Source organism: Larimichthys crocea, chromosome VII (assembly GCF_000972845.2).
Source record: "Larimichthys crocea isolate SSNF chromosome VII, L_crocea_2.0, whole genome shotgun sequence".
Lineage (NCBI taxonomy): Eukaryota > Metazoa > Chordata > Actinopteri > Sciaenidae > Larimichthys > Larimichthys crocea.
Window position 1 is genome coordinate 25,786,444 of NC_040017.1, and position 25,987 is coordinate 25,812,430.

Sequence of the window (25,987 nt, forward strand, 5' to 3'; positions counted from 1 at the left end):
GTAACAAAACTAAAGAACAAAGAGTGACGAAAACAGGAGGAGGAGTGTGGGTATCAGTCACTGTAAATGTAGACTACTGAGCTTAAAATAGAAATACAATCCAAACTGTTTCCTGTTTTCTCTTTCCTTAGTCCTGTTTTGTTCAGGATGTTTGACATTACATGGCATCTTTCTAACACAAAGAATAAATCCCCTCACATTGAAAATTCGATTATAGACCCGAAATAAGACATAATGCTGCCAATCCTATCCAAATTATCAAAGGATGAAATCTGCTGGACGGAAACTGCTGCAAACCTCAGCTTAGCTTGTAAAGGAATCAAACCATTACTGAAAGAAGACTGCCACACAAGACCACATCCAATTTGTGAGGAGTTAAGTGGGAAGGAACTGCCATTAAAATTGACTTTTTTTGAAAGTGTAATAACTGCAGGCTTAACGTAGCCACTGAGACCAATTCAAAGTTTGAGTACCGTGCACAATGTTTTAAATTCATATCAGATCGGCGACCAACTTTGCTTTAGTCCCAAGTTATGTTTCAAAACACACACAAAAAAACGACTTCACACATAATCAAATCTGGCTCGATTGAACCAAATCAAGTCAGAATAAATGACAGTCCAGTATCAATTTAATTTCTAAAATAAAACATCTTCCAGTGATGTTTCCATCAAATACAAATTGTTAAAAAGTTTCTTTCTTTAGCTTTCATTTTGAAATATATTTCGCATTCAATCAGTGAGAAAATCTTTCAATTTAAGTCCAACCAGTCATTTGGAAAAAAAGTTAATATAGTGCGACCGGAGGAATGAAAAAGATAAATGAGCACTTCATAAAATGGAACGGGAAGTTGATCTTTAAATTAATCGAGTCTACATCTGCCAAGTTTCTTAGTAGCTGTTCAGAGGACGTTAGCCGTTCCCAGAAACATTCTCACAGCGCGCTGATGATGAATGGCGTAGTCAAATCGTCCCGTTACGAGTGTAGAAAGTGTAGAGCATCAAGGTTCAAAGGAGGAAAGACCTGCTCACGCGCGCTCATTGTGTCCTGTTTAAGTGGGGTCAAGAAAGACCACATTGAGTCATAAGCATGAAGCCTCACCAAAAAAACACCCACTCTTAACCCGGCATACCACGCAGCATCTCCAGCACAAAGACAAGCTTTATCCCCCTGCACTTAAGGTGGTCTCTGCTGAAACCTCTTATGAGGTGGACTGTTTAAAGTTTAATGGGAAAGCTCAAACAGAGCAGAGGACCTGGTAAAAAAAAAAACTAAATTCTAGCCACTGCTTTGGATCTGATACCGTGCGTTAGGGCATACATTACTGCACGAGACAGGGAGATCTGGAGGCAAAGGAAGAAGTGAATAAAAATACTGAACAAATAACACTTAATTGAGGTCAGTGTGATTGAACGCTGCAAGGCTAGGATGGCTTTAACATAGGTTCCAGATGGCAGGCTGTTATTTCACTGTGCCCTGCTAATACTGCAGGATTCGATGCTGGTAACCCGAGTGTCCCTTGGGCCCCCTGGCTCCTCCACTGCACTGAAATCAGGGCCAAGCTCCCTCCACTGCTCCTCTGCAGGTTTACTCAACTTCGAAAGGGTGGGGTGGGGGTGTTTGGGTATGGTAGCGGAGGAGGGGTGTGTGTGTGTGTGTCTGCATGGAGGTGGGGGTTGTGCAGCAGTGCTGGAACAAAGCATGTTAACACCATCTCTATGTTTAACAAGTTTGGAAACAAGCAGGGGTTTCCTTCAAATCCTCATTGGAGGCTGCTTCACCTCTCCTTGACAGCAGGAGAGAATCCCAGAGTTTACGCCTCGTCTTTCTCCCCCGCGCTGCTTCACGTTAAACTGAAACACACTCGTTCTGTCATCTGAATGTCTGAGATATGCTGCGCATCGATATCTCTCATTACTAACTCCTGTAGAAAATAGGGAAGAAACACGCTGACCGATGATGCATCTCTGAAAGCGTCTTTTACATTCATGGAGCGTCTTCAGCATTGTGTTTAAATGTTTGAGAGTTGAGGCCACAGCTGAGAATTGTACTAACATTAGTTTTGGGTCATGTCCCAGTATGAGCTTGTTGGTTCCTTCAAAATTAGCCAGCCACTTTAATTACACTGATTTACATTTAGAAGTAAACCTTCCCGTGGAAGCATGCAGGCATAGGGTCCGAAACTTGAATACAGAGCTACAATGAAGGCTTGAAAACAAACATTTTATTTCTCAGACTACAGACAGAAATAGAAACAATTTCAGCCAGACGGAACACCTGGCGCCGCCTTAATTCAAAAAGCACAGTGTGGCAAAATACCGTTACATAAACCTGCGTACATTATCTAACCTTTAGTCTACAGCCATGTTCAGACAAGACTAGCAGTCATTATGCTTTAAAGTCAAGTCTTTATGAATTGTCTGACTCTGATCTATTTTTACATACAAGTTTTGTCTAGCTACAATAGACAGGTGTTAGGTAAAGGAGCCTCAGAGAAGATCTTGGCTGGATAATTAAATTTAAAGAGTTGAACCTTTTCCTTTGTTACTCATGCACCAACAACGACCACCACAACACACGTAGCAGTCACTCGACATCCTCTCTGCCACCTTGATGAAGTTGAACAATGTTAATATTTTTATTTTTGCTGGCTCATTTGGGTCTTTGACCTTCATCACAAGAAAACAGAATGAAAATTACATCCGCTGATCCAGACTTTATGAGTCCAGAGAGATCTGTCATTACGAAAATGACAAGATGAACGAAGGCAAGACCACGATCAGAGATCAATACCCCTGTTTGAATAGGGGTTGTAGTCAAATAAAGAAACACACATCAACTACTCATGATTTAAGACCAACATTTCCTACAGCTGATTAATAACGAATGTTTTTTATCTTGCTCTGTCATTAGGCGACATTAACATAAATCAGAGTGGATGAGACACTAGTGTAAAAATCCAATTTTATGGCTAAATCACAAGCTTGAGAAAACATCTAAATCCTCATAATGGAGCATGATGTATTGCTCTAAATCTTAAGTATACTCTGTATGTAATATATAATATACAATACATGTGCTGGGTTGTCAGTGCGTACTTACATACTTTGCTTACAAAATGATTTATTGTCACTTAATATGACTACAAATCTTCTTTAGCACCACAAACTGCTAAACCAGACTCACATGATCCAGATTCTGTTTTTTAAGCATTTCCAGGGCAACGTGATCGAATGAAAGGCCGATGTTAATGTGTGTGTTTTTTTTTTTTTTTGGGAAGATAGCTATCTTAAGCATGTTTTAAGTACTGCCGTTGATTTATAATGTATAATACTCTCCTCGTACGAAAAAGATGAGCAATCTCTCCGAGATGATTGATTTGATTTTATAAGCGGGAGATTTTATAGCCTTCTGCTTATTAAAGCTACTTCTTTTATAAGTAGGAGTTCCTATGAGAGCAGATCACATCAAGCCTGGCTGGCAGAAGGAGGTCAGGTCCCCACATAAAATTTAACTTCCTCTTGTTTTATTTAGTTTTTGTTTAGTTGCCGTCTTTATTATTTCGGCCTACCTGCTCACATTTGTAAAACAAAACACAAAACACGCTGTGGATCGGTAAAATTAAAACCTTGTTTTTTTTATACTCAGGATAAAACAAAGTTTGGCCATGCATTGCATTATAATGAAAAACTCTTTTGTTATAAGCCCAAAGAACAACACAGAGTCCTTGACCTGATGTTAACAAATAAAAATAAATAACTAAACCAGGAGTTATGAGTTTTTCAGGTGACAGCAATAAATAATTCCTCGGTATGGGTCAAGCGGTGTAGAATAGCACAGCAGTTTCCTTTACTATGATATTCTTCTAACTCAGCACAACGGCAGCCTTCCCAGTCATGATCTAAATCACGTAAGCTCCTTCAGTGTTTCTGCCTGTGCTCAGGCGCATACGAATACACATGCAGAGCTCCACTTACAGCAATAAAAGAGCTGGCCTGAATACTAAAGGCTTGGAAAGAAAATACAGGCGATGCATGCCGTTGAGTCATAGCAGCATACAGTCTGCACAGACGCTTTTCATACCATCTCCTGTCTCACACGCAGTTCAGTTTGTTTTATTAACAGGCTTTAACACTAAAGTCCTGGGTATCGTATCTATACGGCGCTGTGAAACGACTTGAAAACGTGCACGTCTTAGCACCATCTGGTCTTTATTGTTTCTGGATGTACGCCACATATTCAAGTTTTTCAGAATACATTAACCTTGGGTTATTTCAGTCAAGAAACCGATGCAAAAAGAAAAAAAAAATGAATGTGAATAACGAATAATGAATAACCCCAACAATTAATATATCCATTTCAAGAGAACTTCAAATTAAAATACAATACTGGATGTGCACTCATGGTCAGATCCTAATTGAGAACGCCTCCGTCTTCCAGATCAGGTCACAATGATATATTGAAATAAGACTTCATGGTGATATCAAGCATTAAATGCATCATTGGTTGACTCGTGAAACATTATATTATTTGACAACTGTTTTACATTTAAAGTGGAAAAACCTACTTGCAGGTGATGAAATGGAAATAAGGGAATAATTCATTATTTGTGTAACATGTCATCACGAAATGATTACTATGACATTTTTTGCCTTGATGATTATTTGCATATATCAGAGCCATCGCTATTGATTACCATCACTATTCAGATGAAATCTGAGAGCATTCATTCTTCTTCTTCTTTTTTTTTTTCTGGGATAGCAAATTTACCATGCTTTCAGCCCAGTTGGACCATGCATAATAACTAATAAGTTCCATGTTTGCTTCTAATTACTGTACGATCCGAACGGAGCCAGGAAAAAACTAGAGGAATGCAAAAATCCCTGTGTTCAGATGAGCCCAAAAAAAGCAAAGAAGCATTTCCACCAAGTTGTTCATTTTACACAACACTGCATGGAACAATGAGAAGCTGAGCAATAGAGACATGAAGCAGTGTGTGGGTGGCACAGTGGGCAAGAGGGAAAGACAGAGATGTGCCAGAACTCTTTTCCTCCTGATTAAAACAGTTCGTTTTATCATGTACTCGAAAATTTAGGGGACAAAAAAAAGAGAAAACATTCAAACTGCTTCACTTAGTTAACCTTAAACCGACCCTAGACAAGTACTCTAGGAAAGGAGCTGCATGAACTGCTGGCTAATGTTTACACGTCTACCTCCAATGTGACATTTTGACAACAGACTTCTCAAATCAGCTTCTGTTGGACATGTTATGTGAGGAGACGTGTCTCTGTGCTGCTGGAAAAGCCTCCAACCAGCAGCAGCTGAATATGGAGTGACTTCAACAACAGATTCAATATAAAGACCTATAGAGACCTCATCGTACAGTATTTTACATTACAGCATCACCAGTGAAGCATTATAATGAGCAGGTCGGACAGCTAGATTACTAAAATCTAAAAAAACGTCGGTGGGACTAAAAGGCAGCGATAACTGATAATATTTGTACCTGTGCATCCATACAAGCTCCATACAGATCATTCATATTTACCAGTCTCTTGGTATACGAGGGCGCTGGGGGCTCTTCTATTTTGCAGTGCCACTTTATGATTTAGGCTGATTGGTTGCATGTATGTATGTTTTACACAAAAATACTTTGCGCGGCTTTAAAACAGATGCTTCGAACTGGAAAAGGCTGTTAAGGGCACTCGAGAGAGAGTCGGTGGTTTTGAAGTGCATTGAGCATGTCAGATCCACACTGTGGGTGCATGTGTACTGTGGCAACCCCATTACTTATTCAACGGTGCACATGTACCACATATCAAACAAAATACTTGAACATGCAAGAAGGATATCTGAAAAACGCAAAGCTGGCTATGAAATTAAGAATATGCTCTGTGATCCAAGAATGCATTGCATTATTGAGTAAAAGGTCACACGCCTGTGCAGAGGACCATCAAACGGTTTCTATGCTCAGTAACTTTCTTCAGCTGCAACGCTCAGCTTATTAGTGTTTTCTGCCCAAAGGTCATTCAATTAATCAAAATATTAAAAAATACTGTTTGCATGATTTTATCCAAAAAATAAATGATGCCAGATTAAATGTGAAATACTCAAGGCCTGATGTCCACTGAAGCCAAACGCTTCCATTCATATTAACATTTTTAAAATGATATGCAACAAATGGTGGTGAAACTCTCTATCAGTTTTATCTTTAAGCATGATTTAGCTTCATATCTAAACAGGACCTTCACACTGAACATGACAGATATACATCACTGCGCTGACATCTGTGGGTTGTGGTCTGTTCAACCTCTGACAACACCCGGCTGTACTGTAGCACTGTATTACAATGTGAAGTACTGTGCTGCACATGGTGCAATTCATATATATATATATACACATAAAAACAATCTAAACATTCAGGTCTATCTTTATTTTACTGGCTATCACCCTCATGCATTGTAACACCTGGGTGCTCGCTGAGACACAGCACACTGTGAAATCATCTCAGCAGAGACGACAGACGGAGATGTCAGCACAACTCTCAAAATGTCAACATCTTTAAATGTGTTTTCTTAATATTTTCCAGATCACTACGCTGTCACTAAATACTGTGGTGCACAATATTTTTGTTCCATAAATTACACGTGTACGTTAAGGCTGATGAAAATGCTGCAGTACCAGAAAGAAGTAGAAGTAAATGCATTTAGTGAAAAAAGGGAGGGGAAAACACTGATTGTCAGTAACAGTGTTTTTATTCAATCCCACCAAATAAGAAACGCTGGTTAAGACCCTGAGGCCTGTTTGAATTGCCTCCTGCTCCAGCTCTGTCATGTCGTCGTCAACACCGAGGTACAAATTAGACACAAACAGTTTATAAGCTGCCCTTTCTCCGTTTGTCTCGCTCTTGCTCCTCATCGCTTGTTTTTACTCAGTTGCGCACACACACACACACACACACACACACACACACACACACAGACACACACAAAGGCACTCTGATGTGCAAACATTGCACCAACACTGTTGTTGTGAGCAGCTGCTTATATTTCAAAATATGCAACTATGTTGTTTGAACAGAACTGAATGTCTATTTTTAACTGTAAACTGACAAAACTAATGACAATTTGGATCTGGGAAAACTAAGCAACAGTGCCGGCAGCTAATAGATGTTTGTTAACATGTCACAAGAAAACCATCAAAAGCTGGCATTAAAAAAAACAACAACAGGTCTGGACACATTTTCTTGTATTATTCTTATTTTTAAGGAACAGGCAAGTCTCCCAATTTTTTTCCGTCTGGCTCTGCAACTACTGCTTCCCGTTATTGCTCCCTTCGCATGCAACCCAGATCAGAACTTGGCAGCTGAAGTCTGAAAGTGGCTGATGATATGCAACTGTAATGTTGTTTTTCCACTGGCATGATATCGTACGCTTCGGCTGCAGTTCAGCTTCTATTTGCACTCCATCCCAAGCACAGGCGGTGACGCACAACACAGCGCTTGGGAGCCGAGCCAAGCCGTGATGTGTTCCTTGCCATCAAACGAACTCCGTGAATGTCGTAGATAACTTTGAACAATGTATTGACAACATGTGTGGTGGAAGAACTCATCTTTTTAGTCGCTTTGTTTGGTTTTGTTTTGTTTTTCTCCAACGTAATGTGGGAGTCAAGTTGTGTTTTTTACTCCTACATTTCCACTTCTTACTTCTGTAGCATCTTTCTTGTTATTTTCTGAGTCCCTCCGAGCTATTTGAGATGTTCTAAACGTTTTAATATAAAACGAATGACGAAATCACTGGAAAGCTTTTAATATGATTCTGTTGTAGGTTATGTTTTTATATATTTATGCAATATATTTGGATACTTATGTGTTGGTGGATAAATAAACAATGCAAAGAATGAAATATGACGACACTCGCAGCAGTTACAGAAAGGAGCGCAGGGAATCATTGTAGTTTGAACGAGCGTAATCTTCATCACATCACCGAGTAAGCTGTCCTTTTTTAGTGGAAACAACGGCAGTGCTGTGTCCGCATTGTGATCACGGCTGCACGCTGCCTGACTCAGTACTGGGAGCCGGCCTGATGAATATCTGCCATTAGAGGATCCACGAGAATTTTTAGAAGGGAGAGAGGGTACACTAGAAAATGGGTTCCACGTTCAATGTGGCCATATTTTCAAACTGCTTTGCTTCACATGTGTAAATGGGGTCTGTGTCCTATGTATTTACAGCGACTGCGATGATATCTTACCATGTATTGTCTCTATATACTGTAAAATAACATTTGCATCTCTATCTGGAGAGAAAGATGGAACACTGTATTACACGACGCTATAACTGACGTACAAGCCGTTCTTTTCTATCTAAAAGTCGGGCCTGGCACACTTACATGGATCCCATCAGAAAACTGCTCTCCCCGTCTATTTAGGTGCGGCATGTACTGTATGTACTCCTGTAGAGCACATTTGGAATTGCTTGTCTAGACAACCTGTCAAGGTAAATATTCCCTGAGCTCTTAAATATCACAGCTCGACCTTCTGTGTATTTAGCTGTCATGATTCACTGAGCTTTTTCACCATCCACAAAAGGACCACAAATAGTTGGTCTGCACAGATTGTACCACTCACAGTGCCTCCTTGATGACTGCATAGAGGTATATATTGTACTACAGTATTTTAGTATGCTAGACCTTTGACAGTGAATGCCTTTGTGAAAAATGTCTCACTCCAGAAACTCATTCTCCACAACCTAGTTACAAAGAGCCACGTGAGCAATTTCCTTTTTACATCCAAGTCACGTCAGGAAATGCATTTCTTCATGAATATAGTAAAAATGATGTATTTCTGATTTGATTATTAATAAAAACGTACACATGTGTTAACTATCATCTGTTTTCTTTGAACCGAAATGCAGCAACCTGATGTCAGGCCAGAGGGATTAAGGAAAAATTAATAAATAAATAAAAACCAAAAAGATTTTTGTCAACTAATTAACACCCTCATCTTGAGTCTTAAATAGACCGCTTAACATCAAAGCTGCTCAATTTTACACCTTACCACACAGGAATTATCTCCTCACTGGTGTGAAATACCATTAAGACAAATTCTGTGGGTACAATAAGCTGGGAGAACAAGCTTTTGCATAATGGTCGCCACATTGAAGCCATGTTTCGGAAATGCAACTATTTAATCTTTGGATAAGGGCGACTAAATGATGAGTGCATGCAGTTTATAGTGGTAACGCTCTTTAAAGATCATCAGCATTAATGTGAGAAAGGAATGTGGAAAGAAATCTGATTTTGAAAGTTGATTTTATGGAGCATTATATTATAATATCCTTAAGTGTGGCTTTGTTAAATTTGCATTCATTGTTTGGTGTTCGGTGAGAGCTGGGCTCCGTAAACAGATCCGCTCAGTGTGGAAATGTACCGAAGTTTTCTCAGGGCTGAAGCCTAATGAACTGATGTAATGGTAAATCGAAAAAATGTAAGTCATTAATTAATGCACAGCTTGTGATGACTGTCGTCTTTTCTTTTTTAATAAATGTGGTGCGTTATTAAGAAGTCAATTTCAGGCCATAATGTAACGAGGCACCTCAAGTAGATTTATTTTAGGTCTTTAAAATGTATACAGTAATTATATGCCATGTGATAGAACGTTTGAGGAACACTAATAAGCCATTCGTCAACAGTTAGACTTTTTAATATGAATGTCCTCAGCAAAATAACAATAACTAAACATATTATGCAGTGAGTCTGTGACTTTTTGCTTTAAATTAGATGTTTGAGGACTTTTCACACTAAACCATGTACAGTGGCTACATGTGAGCCGGGCTGCTGATGGGGAAGTCGACAGATGGACAGCTTGTCAAAATGAATGACATGAGCTGGGGGAACCTGGCCAAGGAAAGATGAGAAATGAAGAACAACACAGACACTTAGGGCCCTCGAAAGTTGCATTTAGCACCTTTGAGGTGCTGTAATACAATGATGTGCTCGTTTCTGACCATTCTGTGGCTCCGATTATGGCCCTGATACGTCTCACTCACTTCAGTAGGTTAGATGTAAATGCCTGCACGGTGGTCTAACTGGAGCCCAAACAGGACTATCAGCTTTCATGGGTGGTTTTGAATTTGTTGTTGTCAGTTCTCACGGAAACAATATCTTTGCATGGATCATGGAAGAACTGCAACAAAGCAAATGCTCTACGTCTATTAGCATGGTGAAGCGCTGCAATGCTGCATGCAACAAGTGCATCTTTGCAGAGCAGAGCATCCAAAAGCATCTTGAATATAATCTTACATTTCCTTTCAGCCGCACTCAGAACTGATCAGTGAATCAATCAGTGTTAGCGACATGTTCTAATAATTCATGTCAACGTCTTTGTTAAGGCGGTGACTGAAAAATAAATAAATAGGTAAATAAACAAGACATAAAACCCGCTGGAGGTATTATTTGCGATGTCAGAATTTTGCGAGGGAGAGGTCAGCAGACCCATCTTCCACTTTCCAGTGATGGCATTTCATGTTTGAAAAATGAGGCCTGTCACTAAATGTCATCTTACCTCCTCTTTGTCATCTCATCACTCCTTTCAGAACTTGTCACGGTGAAGCCCAGTCTGCGACACGAGCAAACTGTTACCTTCCTTCCAGGCAGGCTATTGGGCTTTATTAATATTTATAGAATAACAGCTTAAGGCCAGCCCCCTCGAGTGCTATCGCTCCACTTTGCTGCCGAACACTCGCAAAAATATATTGACAACTCCTTTTCAGCGCTCCCCTTCCCCTGTAAACCTGCAGATGCACAGCAAGTCTAAAAAAAAATATATATATATATGACAGTTTTCTGCAGGAACACTGGATTTAATAAGTTGCACAACTGAGGAAGCCCAGTTAGTTTTAAAAGAATCGAGAAGAACATGTTAGAGAATCGGAACTGACAGCAACAAAAATAAAAGAGGCCCGATCATGACGTCATGTCATGGATGTCACCCTGGTGTCTGGTTGGAGGAAAAGAACAGGCCCTGTTGGCAGCGCTCTGATGTCTGCGAGCACAGCTCAGCCAGTTTGAGCCAGTTTTCAGTCAAAAGTTTGGCCCAGGACCATCCAGCACAAAAATAAATCTCTCCATGTCACTTTTTCTTCTTATAAAGCCGTAAAGCCTTTGAGGTGAAGCGATGTGCACATGGTCATAATCAAAGTGATCACGCTTTGATTACGTCCACGTGCATGTCACTTCGGTTTCCTTCGTGAAGACTGTTATCTGATTGCTTGGATTAGTGAGACAGACACGAGCCGCAAAATTATTTCATCACTCTTTTACCCGAATAAACGTTTCCAGAGTCGTCCTCATGAGGCTACGGAGCACACCATCCTGTGATGTTGACGTTGCATGATTTTTGGTGGTGCTGGCTGGAGTAGGGGGGTAAATTTATAGACGCCCTTCTTATGTCAGTTCCTTAAGTATTCAGGTAGGGACAGGCAGCAAACCCCCAGGATGGGAGCAGGCATATTTCCTTACCTTTGAGAATAACTGCTTCATGAGCTGAATTAACTCACAGCACCTTCAAGCTGCACACTCAGATAAAGAAAAAATCTGTAATTGTTTAACTCGGTAAGAGGGAGAGAGCTACCAACTCCCCAAAAATGTTCCACTGAATCATGAGTGAATGCATATAATAGATCCATTCCTTATTAACTCTCACTACAGTTTTTTAGAAGCATATGAAATTCAAATTACTTTAATGCCATTTGGAAAGCAAGGTGCTAACAGATGCTGACAGGAAATTGGGTCCAACCAACTCAAAAAAAAACAACAACAACTCTGATCTGAAAATGTTTGAATGTCTTAGGGGGCTTAATCAGTGGGGACTATGATAAGCTTCTAAATGTCCTGCACCTTTTCCTTTAATGTGGCCCCCTAATTTGTATCCTTTAGAAATGCTTCTGTCATAGCAATCACAGCTTAAAACTCACAGCAACAAATTAGCATGAGATCTGACAGGAATTCTGCACTGAACTTAAGCACTGTGAAGTTAAACCTTACAAATGCTCTGTAATACCGCAGAGTCAAATTCTAGCAGGCCTCCCTCAGTCATGTCTTCAATACACACAGGAATGTTTTTATGATTTGACCTACTGAAAGCCTTCTTATCCAGCATACAATTGTTTGATTTGCAATGCAAGGAACGTATTATGATTGTATGAACACTGCATGTTGTTTGTACTTTTACAATCAATAAATGACCTACAAATTGAATAAGGGAAGTTAAATTGCAAAATATTACAAAGATTTAAATAACTAGAATATATGACATGGTTTTATTTTGTTAATCAAACAAAACTAACCCTACAGCAAAAAAGAACACAAAGTAGTTAATTAATCAAACAACTTTATTATTTTGTTAGGGTTACGTACTAAATAAAAAAAACAGATCAGATTTCAGACATCCCATGTTCCTGTGACGCTGCCTTCAGGGCTTTCTGCCAGAAAGTATTTATGTCTCATGTGAAACCATCAGCCAACGTTAATTTATTATTTTGACTTTAGTTTATTGTTTTTATTTGCAAGTTGCTGTTCTGTTTGATTGGCACCATAACTACGTGTTTAGGTTTAGGACGAGATCGTGGTTTGGGTTCAAATAAACCCTTGTAAACACGTGTTAGAAAGGCTTTCTGCACTGAAGCGAGCAAACTTCTCCCTCGTGCACGTGTGATGAGAACAGTATTCAGAGTACTGCTGAAAACAAGGAATGATGGCAATTTATAAAACCCACCACTCACTGCTGTGATATAAATAAATTCCACATGCACAACGTTAAAAATTCAAATCCTAACAACTGTATAAAATTGCACTGTCATACATTAATTGAAAACAATGAAAAGTCCTGACAGGGCTGTAGTAATATTATCAAAACATTACACAGCCATGCTGACATGGCATCCTTACTGTACAGTATGTTGCGTTTCCAACTGTAAATCACTAGGGTTTAATTACCTGCAAATTAACTGCCGTTTCACTATCTTGCATAAGATTATCCTGGTCATGATGAAATGCCACTGGGGAGCCAGTTCTGATGAGGATTCCAAGATGCAGAAAATATAACATGCCACTTTGTTAGTCTGATCGCTGCGAGGACTGTGAAGCCTGTCAGCTAAATCGGCATCATAATGTGACAATCAAACGCCGTGAGGACGCCCGTCACTTTTTCAAGTTCGACACGAGCTGAGATTCAGTCATCACATTTTTTTTAGTTGCAGCAGGCCACAGTACACATACAACAATGCGAGTAGGCCAATTTGCTGCAGTGCATTTAACCCTAGTGGTGTAACACATTGACCCGACACTTGGGCAGAGTCGGTCTGAGAGCAGCAGTTGGGAGCAGTTGGAAATCGTCAGCCTCAATTTCTGTCCATCGCTGGAGAGTTTTTAGTGCGTGATGGGCAATCAGACATAAAGGTTTGTAAGGCCAGCGATGCCAAATCAGCTCTATTTGAGAAAATTGTTTGATGACGCTCACTCTGACGTGTAATTTCTGAAGCGTTTTTTGGACTTTCGGTGTTAAGTTGATTTGATGCCGCGGGTCTCTCGCACATTTACCATTTTACTCGCACATTTAGGCAAAATCTGTTTTCATTATTCACAGTAGCAGGATTATCAACATTTGATTTATGTCTTTGTCGTGCATGTAAAATACGGGTGAATCTGCTCTCCCTCCTCGGATGCCTCTTTCATTGATGTACAGAGACAGAGACTGTGCAAGCAAACACAGATTAGCTGGGATCATACCATCACAGCCACAGGCTAGAATTGATATGATATATGATATATATGTTTTAACAGACATCTTCCTTTTGCATATAAACATGTATATTTGTATACAAAGGAAGCTTTTTAGCTGCAGCCACATTTTATGCTGTGCTCAGAGGTAGTAAAAGACAAAGACAACACTGCTACTATTTTTTCGTCAAGCTTTACATCTTCTGTAATAAATATCTGGATTCCAGAAATCCCGTCAAGAAAACTATCCGACTGCATCTTAGTGTTACGGAGACACTCTTGAATGTGCTTGGCTGGATCATTATAATCTGAGAATATGGGTATCTGCTAGGAGAAGAGTGTTGGCACCACTAAGTGCACCTGGTCCTGTGAAATGGTCTCATATTATTTGGCTGTTAACAAGCGTGCAAGGCAACCATCAGATCTAATGACCCTCTCGAGATGGCTGCCCATCCCATTACTGGTCCAGAACCATGTTTAAAAGTGGGAACGAGACACTGTCAGTGGAAGGCGCCATTATGCTTTCTACCTCCAAACCTCCTTCAAAAACAACTAAACACCCCATAGGACTTGTTTTGGGTGCTCGAATGTAAAGGTCTTGCTGTATACCAGCGATGCACTGTGTGTTTGTGTTCTGTGCACCAGCTTTGTGAAGTTTTTCTTAGACTGTGGAGAAGGGACTTTGATTTCATTCTGGAGTTATTTCAAGGTGCTTGAGTAACTAAACTAATCTTGTTATGTGTATCTACAGCTTCTTTAAGCACATGTTTAAAGTCCATTTTCACTACTGACCCTCTTGCTTTCTTTTCTTCTTTCTTTCTCATATCATGTGTTCCAACCAATTTGCCTTCTTCAGAACGTTGCTGGTTATATTGTGTTTGCTTGTGAGAACTGAAAAAAGGATAGAAATGAATACTTTTATTGATGCTGCTTCTCGACCATTAAATCGTACACGTTAAGCTTTTATCCGTCTTGTTTGCAACTGTAGAAATATCGTTTAGCCGTTACTTTACACAACTTGTTGTTATAATCACGTGCATTCACATAAAGTATTTTGAAATGTCCATCTTTATGTGACCTACACAAGTGAAGTGTCTGTACTCTTTCTAATGGCCAGCAGGGCAGAGAATCCAGATTATGTTACTGCATTGCTGATATCTTGCTTCAAATGTTTTTAAAAATATGTTTTAAAGTACTGTTTAGCTGTAATACAAGAACATTTGTGAGCAGGCACTCTGCCAGTTTTTCCTACTCTGTAATAGAGGCTCAAGAAACTAAAACCTAGTAAAAACTAGGCAATCCAGATCAATTCTGTTACTGCATTGCTGCTTTCTTGGCTCAAATGTTTTCAGACAAAAAACTAGGCTGGCACCAGCTCCACGTATCATCTAAATATGGTCATTTCTTGATCCACGACGCCAAGACGCCAAACTCCAGACTTCAAAACGGTTGTCCGCAAACCAATGAGTAACATTACAGGAGGTTTACACTTGCACCTAGAGAAGCCGGCAATAGAGCTACAAGTAGCCAGTGGCAGGAGCTGTAGCCAATGAAGTTATATTTCTTTAACAACCTCTGACTTTTTTTTTTTCTGTCTTTCACAAATGAAATCAAGTGTTTGAAGGTGTTGTTTGAAGGTGTTGTGAGGGGGAAACAAACATATTTCTGTTCCTCAGGCACAGTACAGCACAGTCTGGCAACCGGTAGAAAACTTTACTTAAGAAATGAAACAAAACTGGCTCTTCTGTATAACCTATAAGAGGGTCTGTTTACATAATTAACGTACGACATGCAGGATTAAAACTTGATGGAGGACTTCCAACAATGGCCTTCATTGTAGACATGTCCATCTCCAGTCTACTCCGAGTTAAATATTCTAAAATGATCCAAAATTATCTAATGTGACACAGACAGGACAACAGACTTTAGGAAAAATGTGAATAGGATGTTCTCTGCTGTGTTGCAGACACGAATATATCAAAGTGGACTATGTAAGGATAATGAGTACCACACCTGCGGATTGTCATTAGCTTCCTCTGCAAGGAGAGTCATCTTAAAAATTGCTCCATGCGTACTATGAAATGTCGGACACAAAGGGGAGTCTGTTGTGGGGTGCCCAGGAGGAGAAATACTACCCTGTGCCTGGAAGCTCAAGTGCATAATTTCAACTCCTGAAGTACTTTGTTTGAGTGATTCTGACTTTCAGAGCAGCAAACAGGTGTGTGATTCCAGCTCTTAGAGAAAGAGTGAATCTCCAGGATAACAGACATCCACCCAAATGGATATATAATGTTATCCGACATCAAAAAGCAAAAAAGCAATGTCTCGGGTGTTTTCGGGGGTTTCAGCACACATACATATTTCCTTTGATATGTAATGATATATGTACAAATGTTCCCGATTTATGTTTATTTTGGAGCAAACGACACGAAGGTGAATACTACAGGTTCAGCATTATAATTTTCAGACTCTGTAGCTGTTCAAAAAGTCCTTTGTGTGAAATTTTCTTTTAAAATAGGTGCCTGTCACTTTAAATTTCTTGATTCACCGTCTCACAAGGAACCCACGAAGCTTTCTAAAAATGCCAAAATACACAAAAACACACACACACACACAGTGCTACAAACAAACAACTGAACAGAGGTCAGGTTGACAATGGCCACAAAAACCACTTCAATTCTCTGCTTGTCCAATTAGAGTGACGCAACATACAGGGCACAAAATACAGATTTGATATAATGTTGCCGGTACAAATCTGAGGTTGTTGCCTACATTTGTATACATGGACCATCAGAGGCAGCTGTACTAAGGAGCAAACATGTGATTATTTACAAAAGAAAAAGGGTTTTGCAACAGTTGCTCACTCAGTAACGCCACATGCTTTTTGATTTCAGCAGTGTCCTCAACTTATCACACAAAGTCTGGAGCTGTCCTGTCAACATTTGGAAAAAATAGGTGTGTGTGAGAGAGAGAGAGAAGAAAGAGAGGGTGGTGCAGCGCCCAGCTTTCATGTCCAATAAAGTGGTGTAATTGTGACAGCTACCCATTAGTTCTATGTGTGATAAATCACACGATGACAGACTGCAGCTTCGACTAAACATAATGCTCCAGGCTGGAGAACGCAGCTCTCCTTTTGTTACACTCGGTGCTGATAAGTTGTGAAGCAGGTATGTGACAAATTAACAGGAAAACATGATGTATAACATACATGTAAATATCGAATTTAGTGACATGGAGTTCAATTGAAATGAAATGTTTTAGGCAGTTCAAAGCAGATACATGTTGACGATTACCGCTTATTTTTAACGAACAAGACGTAATTTCTATTGTCATAATCTTTCCCACTGTGCCAGATATGATCATGTAGAACACGCTCTTCGCTATTCATAGTATCAACTTCTTTCAAATGCAACCATCCCCTCCCTAGATGACCGTACAGTTCTCACAACAATTATGACTTGAAATACACAATATCCCCTTGGAAAACTCCAGAGGGACAGAAGCATTTCATTGTTTCCTCTCTGTCATCGTTCTGTCCCCCCGAATGCTGCCAACGTTAGTTCAAACACAACAATCGTTTATGGAACATAACAAGGTCCAACTGCAACTTACATGTCATCCTTCTTTCAGCAATCTGTCGTTTGGGAGAATAGCAGTGCGTTCGGTTCACAATGAGACCACAACAAAGGCGAAAAAAAAAAAAGACAAGCAACAGATTTTTCATTTGTGATCACAAAGGGAGGGTTGTTTCCCCTCTTATCATGCACAGAACTAGTGCTGAGGCGGCTTCTCGCAGCTCATCAGCACGACAAAGACAACTGGGAGAATACAGCCTTGTTCTACAAAGGTTAACCTCGGCGGGACCTAACAACTTCAGACTTCTCATTTGATGCCTCCACGAAACACTTGCCATGGAGGACGACGGGCCCCTGGATTCTCTTGGATTTAACCTCTAATATCTGAGGTCACGCTTCCAGCTCCGGCCAATGGTGACACTTGTGAGCTCTATTATGTGCAAAAAAAATCCCCACCACACACAGAGAGAGAAAGAGAGAGAGTGGTTTCTTAATCTTCTTGATGTCTGCAGCACATCCTAGGAAAACTTTGACTACTAACAGAGACTGCTGCAGTATTTTGTTTCCTAAATCTGAAATCAATCTTTAAAAACATAAAAATGGACCAGTTGACTTTTTCGATAGCTAACTAATGGACGTTTCTGTTAAATGTGCTTTGCTTTAATGTTTCATTTTTTTCCCAATAACTCTGATTGAATGAATTCTATATTAGTGTGCATGAAGCATATGGCCAACATCTACTACCAGCACAAGTACTATACTACATCACTACACTCAAAGAGGTGTGTGCGTGTTTAAAAGCTGCCCAATCAGAGCGCAGAGCAGATCTGAGCTTTGTGTAGGGCCCCAACAATGACTCCCAGGGGTCCAACTTACACTTTCACTCCTCCAGTCCCGAGATGTTTGTGAACTGGAGCACGGTCAAATGAAGAGCTTTCTTAATTTACCGCCCTCACCTTTTGTTGGTTTGATGATGACCTCATGTGACGATGCAGATTTTTCTTTTGGCTCATAAATTTATATAATAGGACAAAAATGTAAGCGAGCCTAATTAATCTAATCTGGAAAATGAAAATGTAATTTGATATCACTTTAATAATAAGACCATGATTAGTTAACGACCTATTATTAGTTTTACATTTCTTGGACAAATTCTATTCCTATAGAATATATATATATATATATATATATGTCAGGTATGTGTTTTCCCCTAAGCCTCTTCAAGCCTTGCTCCATTTAAAACAAGACCACCAGACACAGACACAATCCAGTGGGTCGGTACTGCCATCACTGTGACATAGAGGATACTACAAAGTTGAATATGGACTCACCTGTTTAAAAAAAGAAAAGAAAAGGTGCTATAGTCCAAATCCACCCATAACAGAACAAATGTACATTTCTTCCACAGCAGCGTTTACTCTAATGTAACTCGCAGCCTATTCTAGTCACAGAAGACAAGGTTAGTGCATATATTTAGATATTTAGTCCTCACACAGCAGAGCACTTTAACCCACCTCTAAATTCACAGAGCAAGTCCTTCTCATGCGTTATTTATGTGCCTATTTCCCATCATTTAGGGCACGCTGCAGCCATTCCTGCTCCCGATCCTGCTGTACTGGACTTTTCTGATCCTTTTCCTAACGATCACATTCACACAGTGCGATGCATAAAAAAAACCCGAGGAGCAGGTATAAGCCTGCCGTGCTGCAACGTCCACGGAGCGCCGTTAATCTCGCTCCCTGGTCCGGGGGAATAACATGCGGCGGAGCCGGGCAGACTGATTTCAAACACACGGTGGAGAAAAGGCACAGAGAGAGAAACGCATCGCGGATACCTACATTACCTACATTAGTTCTCCGCATTTGCTCCGCTACTGCATGAACCCTGTGCGTGCAGCTGACTGTTTTTCTGCAACACTGGCAAAAAAAAGAAATCTCTAAAATGATCCTTACCATTCTGAAGATCCAATGTAGCAGGCCTGTCCCGTTGACAATTCACCAAAAATAGTCTGGGGTGCCCCCCCACCACCACCACAAATAAAAAAGCCCTTATGCTTCTACTTGGTCTCCGTCTTCTTCTCCTTCCCTCCCTTTCGTTTTGATAGTACCCAGAGCAGGCGAGTGTATTTCCACTGCACGACACGGTACAGCAGGGAAAAAATCCTCTTCCTCCTCCTCCTCCTCCTCCTTCTGCTCTTCCAAGGTGCTGCTGCTGCTGCTGCTGCTCACAGAGGCACACATGGACGGGAGAGGCAGCCGTCCGAGATGCCCATTAACGCGCACACACTACTAATTGAACCAAAAAAAAAAATCCTCCGGGAGAAATATGTGAAATAGTCCCCGGACACGCAGTGAGAGAGAGAGAGAGAGAGAGAGATATAAGGTGGCAACGCCAGCCGATATGCTCAGGGAGTGACAGGCTGCGTGGTCCCTCACGATTTACAATTACGAGTTTGGAGCAGGGATGAGTGCGCGGCTGTGCGTGGTCGCCCCCTTCGGTGCTACGCTATAGTCCCTGCATGTGTCTGCCTGTCTGCAAGCTGCCTGTCCTTCATGTGGAGGAAAATACACAACTACATTTTTATCTAACAAGTGGGGCTCCCAAACACAACCATGACTGATGCCCTCCTATTAAATTTATGACTTACTATTGCGTAATTATTACCAGCTATAAGGTCATAATCAGTCACAATTAGGACTTAACCACTCAATATATAATATATTGTTATAATATTAAGTCTGTACATGGAAATGACTTTCTGTAATCTGCTTCTGGCTTATTCCATAATATTACTAATTATTAAGTCGCCATCAATCCAAATTAAGTTAGTGTTGTTTACTGTAATTGCGTCCTACCACATGATGTGATGAAGTGTTACTGAAGCTGAACCATGTGAAATCACTCTCTCTGGTCTGTTTTATGAATACTCTGAACTGTTTTAATTGACTACTGAGAATTAGAGACAATAAAGAAGCATTTAAACTATCTATCTATCTATCTATCTATCTATCTATCTATCTATCTATCTATCTATCTATCTATCTATCTATCTATCATTAACCTGTGGTTTAATTAAGCAGGAATTCTCGTGGTAAATTATTCTTTAAAATAAAGTATATAAAAATATATACACACACACATATATTTATATATGCATGATTAAGTTTTAATATCAGGTAGATGATTCATTGATGAAATCCTCTTAAATGAATGCAGTAGGTAATAAGCAGCATGTTGTTGAAGACTCGTTATTGGCGACAGATTATCAGAAAATATCAAGTGATAAAAACGTTACCTGTACTTTTGATTTTTTATCTGTCTGTCTGTCTACATGTATCTATCTATCTGTCTATCTATAAATCTATAATAATAATAATAATAATAATAATAATAATAATAATAATCATGCTCTTTGGAATTTTAAGAACTAATTGGGAAGGTTTTTGGCATTTGTACATTTTTAAATTATTCACATTGTTTAAGTTACAAGTTTAAATGTTCAGGGTAAATAGTAGCAGCAGTATAATCAGCTCTAAGTGTTTAACTTGTTTGTGAGTTCTTGATCAATATTTAAGAAGGAGCAGCAGCGTCTGTGAGGTTTTTCTATTTAAACTTTGGTTGAGTTTTATTCTAGTGAATGAACACAGTGAGATATTAACAGGTTTCCTTTCTGTCCTCATAGACAGCCTAAGTGTGCCAGCACACAGCTAAAGATTTCAGCATCTGACAACATGCCCAAGTCTCTGCTGAAACCTCTGACACAAGGTTAGCGAGGAAAAAGACCATCTGTCGTGTTCCTTCTGACAACACTTTTGTCTTGCCAGGTTCTGATCCTAAAATCCAGCGCCATATACTTATCTCCAAATTCTAGTTTCTCCTTGTGGGTTAAAAAGACCGGTCAAGAGTTCCTGGCCCTGGAAGTGTGTTTGGTCACCGAGTGAACAAGAGAGGGGCCATGTGTGGCCTTTAATTCACTGCATTGTCTGCCAAAAGCTAATCTTGGCCAGGCTCAGCGTCTTACTGCTCACGGGGGCTGTGAATGGATGAGTGAAAAGTTAAATATGCTTTCAAATGTAAAACTGAAGTCTGGCGCGGTATTGTGGTCGTGTCATTGTGGGACTGTGAGATTTGCCGTTGACCCAGGCAACAGGAGGAGAGGGGCCGGTTTCAGTTTAAGAAGCTGCATTCAGGCTCATGTTTGCAGGTGCTAGGCAGTAATTCACTGGTCATGCACCACTTTTTTTTATGTGGCCCCATGTGTGAAAAATAAATGGATGCAGGTTACATCTTGCAGTTCACCGTGGTAGTCTGTATCCAGCCATTAAACATAATTGGGGGCATATCAGATATCAAGCGCACATATTTTAAATCGGAGTTCTATAATGTTAATTATATAATGACGCACCAATTGTGCCGTTTTAATCCAGCCAGCCAAACTCCAATTAGGTAATTTAGTCTGATTACAAAATCACATTTTCAGGACCTTTGCTGTTTAAACTAATTCAAAAACTATCTCCAGTCAGCCTGTCATTAATCTTTATTTTTATCACATCAACGTGTGAGCAATCTGACACTGTGAAAGAGGTTCTTCTTAGTGACGAACCTTCAAATAATTATTACCCACATTGCACAGTTCATTACTGCTCCACTGTGTTGGTTAACTGCTCAAATAGTGTTGTAGGAAGGACGAGGATGTTTTCAGTAAAGAACCTTTAAAACTCAACTTACACAGCCCAGATCCATAAAAGGCAGACGGACACATATACTAGCTGGTAAACATGGTGAAACATCTAGCAGCTAAATGGACAGATACTTCCTGAAGGTGTTGACAAGACTAAAAGAGTTAATATTGGACGTATTGGCCGGTCTCCAACATGAATGACGACGTTGCTGGATGGATAAACAACCAACTGTTGTCCAACGTAAGATGAAGCTTTAATGATCTCTGTGGTGAAACTGGGTCACTGTAGCAGCAAAGATTAATAAGAAAAAGCACAGAAAATAAAATATAAATAAAAGAAATAGAGAATAAAACACCATTGTCAGAGAGATGTTAAGCAGCACTGCATTTAAGAAGTATAAAATGTCCACAGTAGAAACTGGAAAGCACTTAGAGATCAAACCTCTGCCAACACTGAACATTATTCCTGTCACTTAATTTTTAATTGATTTCTTGGCCATCCCCTTACGATCTTGAATTAAGTCTGTATCTCCATTAGTTTCAGCAGTTCAGTAGTTATGGCTACAAAATATACTGTCTATTGGAAGTCCTACACCTGGATCTGAGGACGTCCTGTTGGCAGCCAGAACTACAGCCCTAACAAACAAGGTGGACACTTAAGACTACAATAAATTCATACACTAAAAGTATAAAATTGTTGCTCTCGGCTTCAAAATCATACAAAAAAAAAAGAGAGTGAGGATATATATTCAACAACAAATGTATTCATATCACAGCTGTACAGCTGTTCTCCTCATCAAAACTCCAGATGGAGATATAGTACCTGTTCAAAGAAGTGACAGTTATGTAATGTAAATGTGCATGGTCGTCTGCTCTCATAATCACCGCTGTAATTACAACATGCTGCGTATATATGGAGACAGCATACACAGAAATATGTTTTTAACTGCGACACTGATCCATCGCTTTGTCATTAGATAGTGGACGTATCAAATATCAGATCAAACTGTTGACAAAATGATTTGATCTGCGGTAGCAGTATAACTTATGAACTATTTAAAGCAATAGTGCATTCGCATATAATACATTTAAGTAGTCTTCAACACTGTGTAATATTCAAAGAAAAAATGTGTTTGCTTTTAAATGAAGGTTTAGTGTTATAACTCAAATTATATGCCCCATAAAACTCCTAATTAGGGAACGCTTGGCTATGCTGTACTCCCACTCCTTGTCTTCTGTTTCCGATTTCTTTGTTAATGAACAAAGGAAATGATTAGAAAACACAACAATTCTCTGTGTGGGGTCCTTTATTCCTGATATTGGTTACACTATGAAGCGTGGAGAGATACTGACGGACGTGAACTTTCGCTCCACTGCACTTCAAGCTACATTGGAGATATTTTTGCACAAAAATTTGCACATAGCTAACTAATGCTTCATCTGACCAAATCAAAATGACAGGTGTGTAGGTGTATGGAGAAAAGTCTCTAATTACACATAATTGAGTCTGTGCAGATTCAGAAATAGTAATTTATGCGCCACAGTGAGTGCTGAATCAAAACAGCAAAATATAAACTCTGGACTGAAAAACATCAGCTCTGTGCCCAGATGATTTAGATATTTTGTCTCTCGTGTCCTTTCAGTCGTATTTGAGGACAAAGAGTGGCGGCTTATACCATTAGCTGAGCCTGAACGAACTCAAATCACCTTTGCTCTTTTTCCGAATGCTCAAACCAAACCATTTTTAAATATTTACATCTCGTTGGAGACACTAATGTTTGGTGCATACATTAGCTCCGATGTTGCTTAAGTACTCTGTGCATGTTCAGTTTATTGCTTCTTCAGCTTGATGACTGAAGCCCTGAATCACTTAGTACCTATAGTCTCTTCTTTATGAGCCAGATTCAGTATCAGTGTATTAGTACTAGTGTCCAAACTGTGGTGGCTGCTTTAAGAATTTCAATAACAGTATCAGACTAGCAAAATAAGCTCAATATGCTGTTCCTGCTGCAAATACATTTTCAATTCAGAGACCAAAACGATGTGTCATAAACACAACTGTGCTTAATGGCTATAAGGAAGGAAACAAAGAAGACTCGTTAAGAGGAGACTGATGATACAGATGCACAACAACTGCACAGAAGATCCAGTATTAAAGAGCTGGAAGAAATATTGTATCACACAGGACGCTTAAAATAAATAAATAAGCAGGAAACTTAAAACTCAGTTCAGTTTTTTTGTTAAAAACAACAACCCAGTTTCCATCAGACCGAGACACGACCACATGTGTCGCTCAAAGAGAGGACAAAAGTGTGCAACCATTACGCATCTAAGAATAGTGGCAAATTATACTTTGACAAGTTTGACATTTACAATTGCCGCTTATTACTGATTAGATTTAGAATTCATATTCATGGTTCAATATCGGAAACTAATAAAAGATTTCTAAGAACCACCATTATCTCAATTACATTGCGCTATACAAACCTGGAGCAGCAGGGGCGTGATGTAGTGCTCACTGCAGCACGGCACCAACACCACCCCTGTGATAGGAACAGCCCCATTTACTCTAAATCACCTTTTCCAGTTCATTGGTCCTGATTTGGGAGCGCGTTTGGTCCTAAAATGTTTGGTAAATTACTATTAGAAAAACTTTGAGCTGTGATACTCGTTAATCTTCAGCTTTATTTCTAAATTGGCCACTTAGGAGCAACTTGGCCTAAGCAGACTTTGTAAATTCAAACCCAGTTCAGGGTTTGGATTCATTCAGCCCTGCTGCCACTTTGAGTGCAGCTGGAAAAAAAAACAATTTTTAGAGCATTCAGTTTCTTCTTCTTTTTTTTTTTGTGATATTCTCTCAAGATCCTTGTGTTGACAGCAAGTGAAATCCCACTTCCAATTGTTTGTTTGTTTGCTTTCAATTTTTTGCAAAACCAGTTTTCAGGATTCTCTCGTCAAATTGCCAAAAGCCAGCTCCCATCACAACTTTCTTGCATGGCAAACTTTCGCTGCAGTTCCTATGCTTGTCAATTCTGAACTATTCCCCTCAAACTGTAATAGGATCAGGGCTCCAAGCTGCTTCCACATGATTGATGAAAGATTAAAAGGATTGTTGAGATTGAAGGCACATTTAGCTCCCCGCTGAGGTCCAATTTCTTGTCCTTGTGCTGGCAGTAGGGCTGCCACCATGCAGATGAGAGGATCACTGCAGTGAATGACGATAATGTGAAATGGTTGTGAGAAAGTCTCAGAGACGTGGCGATAGGGACAAGCAGGCAATCATTTCTAATCGGACCATTCTCTTTCCTCAGGAGAACTCGTGTCAGCGATGGTCACGGAGGTGAGGGGAAAAATAGCAGTGCGAAGAGAATAGGAGAAAAAAAAATGTGAGCTTTCAAACGGCTGTGAAATGATGTGATAATAATGCTGATTTCTGCTGTTGTGATCATATACTTGTTTAACCCCTCGGGAAACGTATGACAGTTTCTTGATTGAAGACAAATGGCCTTACGCAAACCCAATTATCAACTTTTTCGTCGAAGCTGTCACAGTCAAGAGCATTCCCACATGCCCTCGCTTTGTCCTTCATGCATAAGTACATATAGGGTTGATTTATGTTATGCGGCGCGCATGGATCTTATATATTAAGAGTTTTTCTTTAATTTAAACAGCAGAATCTAGAACAACTGCTCTTTCAATCACAATCACAATCTGAATCTTTGCTACAGATTTTTCTAAGATGAAGGTTGAAGAAGTGATGAATGAAGGAGTTTTCCTTCAAACATGTGAAACACATATGGTCAGCTGTCGTCTCTATTGCCCCGCAGGGTGTCCATGTCTAGATTAATGTGTGGGAATCCTGTAATTAGAGGTCATACAGCTAAATAAAGTAATAATAAAGTGAAATGAGGTGGTAACGTATGATTTCCACAGGGTAGGATGTTCTCAGTAGC

At 39.8% G+C, this 25,987-nt stretch overlaps 1 protein-coding gene across 12 annotated transcripts in view; it reads right to left on the minus strand.

Annotated features, from left to right (window-relative positions):
* tenm4 (teneurin transmembrane protein 4) overlaps nucleotides 1-25,987 on the minus strand; it is a 193,466-nt gene that overhangs the window by 120,166 nt on the left and 47,313 nt on the right. The window contains exon 1 of one of the 12 annotated variants that reach the window (XM_027280598.1): nucleotides 19,306-19,718. The exons of 10 other annotated variants lie outside the window; for them this stretch is intronic. The gene's annotated coding sequence lies outside the window, so the exon portion shown is untranslated. Of the gene's footprint in view, nucleotides 1-19,305; nucleotides 19,719-25,987 lie in introns of those variants that run through there. One more of the 12 variants, XM_019273017.2, reaches the window with a different exon arrangement.